The sequence below is a fragment of the Falco peregrinus genome, chromosome 2, assembly GCF_023634155.1.
Source record: "Falco peregrinus isolate bFalPer1 chromosome 2, bFalPer1.pri, whole genome shotgun sequence".
Taxonomy (NCBI): domain Eukaryota; kingdom Metazoa; phylum Chordata; class Aves; order Falconiformes; family Falconidae; genus Falco; species Falco peregrinus.
Window position 1 is genome coordinate 44,079,281 of NC_073722.1, and position 4,909 is coordinate 44,084,189.

Here is a 4,909-nt window from a genome sequence, read left to right on the forward strand (position 1 = left end):
TGCCACAAAAGCTGACATTTTCTCAGATTTTGATAACATGTTGCTGCAATGGGGCACCTAAAATCCATGCAGCACATACCATCAAAATCCTCACAGCCATGTCCTTGAGCCAACAACAAAAAGCCAATAGTTGCTCTGTTTTGTATGTAATAGTGGCAAATTTGACTCACATTCTTAACTGCCTAAGGTGATTTAACTCTTTAATGCTTTCCCTGCTGCTGCTCCAGATAAGAGAAGAACCGCTGCAATACATTCCCATCAGTTCCATAAATCAATTACATCATTACATGCTTCATCCAAAGTTATATTGTATTTAAGCACATTATGCTTATGAACATGTTCATGTGTTGATTTATGCAGGTGTCATGGTCCCATCATAGCCTCTTACTACATTAGCATCTACATAAAAACAACTATCAACATTCAAAGTGCAAACAATATCAACTTCTTGTGGGTTAACATTATACAGAGGTAACTAATTATCCCAAGTATCAAGGCTTTCAGTAAGATCCTTCATTCCCCAAATTTTTTGTCAAGATCATACATTCACTTTTTTGCAATAATGTCTGTTAACACACTCTGCAAGTCAGTTTCGAGGAAGGTCACACCAAACAAGGACTGGTTCAGTTGCTGTGCTAAGGAGACCACACATCAGTTGTTGGGTTGATTGGCGGTGGCAGTGCTCCCATGGTCTGGCACATTAAGCTCAGGCCGCACACAGTGAACAGGTGTCCATTGCGGACCTTCATCTGTAGAAGCACAAGCATAGCCTCTTCCCCAAGTTAACAATTCATGCGGTCCTGACCAATGCCCAGTACGAGGGTCTTTCATGCGTACTAGGATGCCTTCGTGCTTTTGCTGCTTATCACCAATTGACACAAAGTGCTGCACAATGGGAGTCACTGCATGGTTGGCAGAGATTTTCAAAAAGTTCAAAACATAGTATGCTTTCTCTAATCGTGCCTCTGGGGCTATTCCCTCTTTTTCTTTCCTTTTTTTTTTTTTTTTCTTTTCTAATAGCAAAATATGTTTCAACTGCTGTAATACAGTAGATTATAAACAGCTCTTCTGTGTGACAGAACACAGTCATGCCATACTGAGAAATAGATTTTTGCAAGTCCTGCACTACTTTCCAAGCAAGTGATGTATGAACGTTAGGATTATCTGCAGTCGCATCTCCCTTTACAATAGGATATGCATGCGGCGCAGCGGTGGAAGGAGTAGTAAGATCAAGGAGTGGTCCGCCTATCTGTTCTACGAAATCCCAGTTTCCCTCTTTTAATGCCCATCTCTCACAGCCCGCCAAAATCGCCGAGGGTCACGCGGCATTACCGTACCACTGGAAACTGTTTTTTTACCACCTCCGCCTTATTCATTGTCTCTGACCGATAACGTTGTCGTAGCTGGACACAAATCTGGGTTTTCAGCATTTCCATCCTAAATGCAAGGGCGAAGCACAGGGGGTGGGTGGGAGGGGAGAAGCAGCTGGAGGAGGAAGGGGTGTGGGCTGGCACAAATGTTGGGGGGAGTCAGGGGGCTGGGGTCGGTCCACCAAGGTTTCTGCTTGTCCTTATCCTCGGAATCGGTATTGAGTATAGGTTGATGCCATTGGACAGATTTAGGGGATTCGGGGCATTGGGGAGTGGTGTCTGGTAAGGGGCACAGACTCTCCCCTTCCCCCACCCCCTCATCCTCTTGTCTGTATTCTGGAGGGGGATAAAGGAGAGGTTTGAATGATACACCCCCATTCACATTCTGCTGACTTTTCAAGCTCCCATTTGCATCTTGCTGACTTTTCAAGATCCCACTTGTGTCTTGCGGACTTTGCAAGCCCCCACTCACATTTTGCTGATTTTGCAAGCCCCCACTCGCATCTTGATGATTTTTGAAGCCCCCTACAGCATGTCTAAGCAGTCCCCATGTAGGAAAAAGCTCCAATGCCTCTTTGTCCCCTTTCTCCAGAGCTTCTGATAGTGTTGATCCTAAATTGTCCCAGGCCGACACACTAAGAGCAGTTGCGGGGGACGCTTCCACTCCATGTGTTTTAGCCCACAATAACATATTTTTTAACCAGAGCCCATCTAAAGTAATTCCACACTTCTCTAATACTAATTTCCACTTTGATAGCACCATGGTATCTACTTTAGATAACTTAGTCCCCATTTTGTCCCTGGTGGCTCACCTTACCTTGCAGCCACCTGCTGTGCTATTCCGCTTCACCAAGCTCCACCTCCCCAGCAACCCACTGGTCAGTCTCAGGATTTGCTCCTGACACCCCTTACCAGGGTCAGATCAGCACAGCCTCAGGGTCTCTTTTTGATACCCTTTACTGGGATCACATCAGCATGTCAGGGTCACCAAATGTGGTGATGCAGGTTGAGGCGGACTGAAAAATACTATGTCTGTGTGGCTGGATTTGGACAAAATGGCAAAAATGGCCTTTATTGTTTATACAAATTACTTATATATCTTAGACAGTACATGTGTCAGACCCTGATAGGGTTTTGTGTTCTTCTTCTTGCTTGCTATTTGCTGTTGCTGTAGGTGCCCGTATGCTGCGGTTCTAAGTTCCGGTTCTTCACACCCTGTTTACACACCTGGCAATTTGTGGCTGTCTTAAAGGTACATGGCTAAGTCTTTGAAGTCAACTAACTTGTCTGCAGACCCACTGCAGACCCCAACATAGTGCCATCAAGCTTTTCCTTAATGAGATGCACAGTGGAGGTCTCCTGCATGGTGTTTCATGGGCTGCACACTGGCCAGTGGAAGAACCATATCTTGGCTCCTATGGCCGTACCACCATTGGTGAACACCCAGAGATCAGTGCTGCTTCTTCAGGCCCTTCTTCCCCAGCAGGCTGGACTGGGATACTTGGACATGGAAAAGATATGGACAGCTGTGAAAAGATTCAAAGCAGGCCAACAAAACTAAAAGAGTGAGTGAGAGACACAGAGAGTAATTCAGTGTGAATAGCATGACAGACAAGCCAGAAACATGACCAATACTTGGAGGTATGAAGAGTCAAAGGCCAGGAAGGACATACAGAGGTTTGTATTAGTGGGTATGAAACTAAATGCAATCAGAAATACAGTGATTGCTCCGCAGCTCCTCCATCTCCAGTATTTATAATCATTTTAAAGGCAATATTTGCTAGAGACACAAAATGGACCACTGGGAGAACAATTGAACATTTCTGAGGAAAAATGGTTTCTGTACCTGCTCCTAGCTGATCTGATCATGAAGGCACTTGGCATCATCTCAATGATAAACAATCTGCAATGTGAGCACAGGAGTCCTTATACCAGCAAATCGGTATGTCTTCTAAAGCCCCAGTGATGTGCTTCATGAGCATCAATCTGTTTATCTAGTTAAGTGTTTTTCTGGCCTGCTGTGTTGGGGCTTTTCAGACTATGGGAAAGGCCAAGTTTTTCCCCTTCTACATTACAGGGGGAAATTCTTGTGTAAGCAAGAAGGGCTTGCATTGAAATTGCTGACAGGGGGGCATGTAAGGTGGTGCATTCAACATCTGGTTGTGAAGGTGGCATAATTTTTTTCCTCTTGCTTGCTCAAATAGGATATTAGCCCTGCTTGCCCAATGCTGGATGTTAAAGGGGAAGGTACATTCCATCTGAAACATGGTATGGAGCCTGGATGTCTTCCCATCTGAAGGGATGATCTTTGGCCAGCTGCAGCAAGAGGTGCTGCCCTGCCATTCACCTGGCCCTTTCCTGGAAGCTCTCCAGACAACCCCAAGGCTTCATGCTGACTGCATGCTGCAGGGTGAATACCCTCCTGGAACTGGATCTAAGAAAGATAAATGTCTTAGCACACCTTCAAAGCACAATTGGTGCCAGGATGAGCTCACTCGAGCTTGGCCAGCGATGCTGCGCTTGCAAGTCCCAGAACTTTGGACCTCAGCCCTAGCATAGGTGGCTGCTAACCCAGCAAGGTTGTACAGATGCCAAATAGCCAGAGGAAGGACCCTGAGCATCCTGAGACCCCCACAGGTAAGATGGGTTAGGAACATAGTTGTTGTCTTGCTAGGATCAGACTAAGGTCCAGCTCCTGTTTATTATCTGCTCCTTTACGAGAAGGACTATTTCAGTCTTCCTCCCTGTCCCCAGCCTATTTTAATTTGGTGCATTCTTGTGAGAATGGAAATAGCCAATACCCCTTTAAAATCCTCTAAGTTCTGGACAAGAGTGACGTCTAATAGAGCAGGGTCTGATAGCCTAGCTGTGTCTGTGTGGACTTTTCCTTCCCTTGGCTTCAAACGTGTTCCCTTTGAATTTTTGACAAGCACTCCTCTGCCCCCACGTTATAAGAGTTGGTGAAATACCAACCTACTTGTTTTTACCCACTTGCATTGCTGCTTTAATGAAAGACCGTCCATTTAACAACACAAGAACATATGCTTTGCACCTATGGTTGGCCTGAGAAGAGGAACCAGAGCCATTTCAAGATGTTTTCTTTGCTCCTATAGCATGATATGGTGAGGAAGGGATTGCATGGTGGTCTGCAGAGCCTCCTTGCCCAGGAGAATATGAGTGGCTCCACCAGCACTGTCTTTGAGTGAGCCAGTGATGAGCTTGTGTTGAACTGCTCCTCAGGGGACACTGCCTCACCAGTGCATGACACCTCCACGCTGCACTCATGGTCACTCACAGGGGTTAGTAGCAGAGGCTCCTGGTTTTGTTTGCTTTCTACTAAAATGGCTGACTTTCTGCAACCACAAGAGAAGGTGGTTTATTAGAATCATAGAATTGTTTAGGTTGGAAAAGACCTTTAACGTCATCAAGTCCAACTGTTAACCCAGGACTGCCAAGTCCACCACTACACCGTGTCCCTAAGCACCACATCTGCATATCTTTTAAATACCTCCTGAGATGGTGACTCCACCATTCCCTGA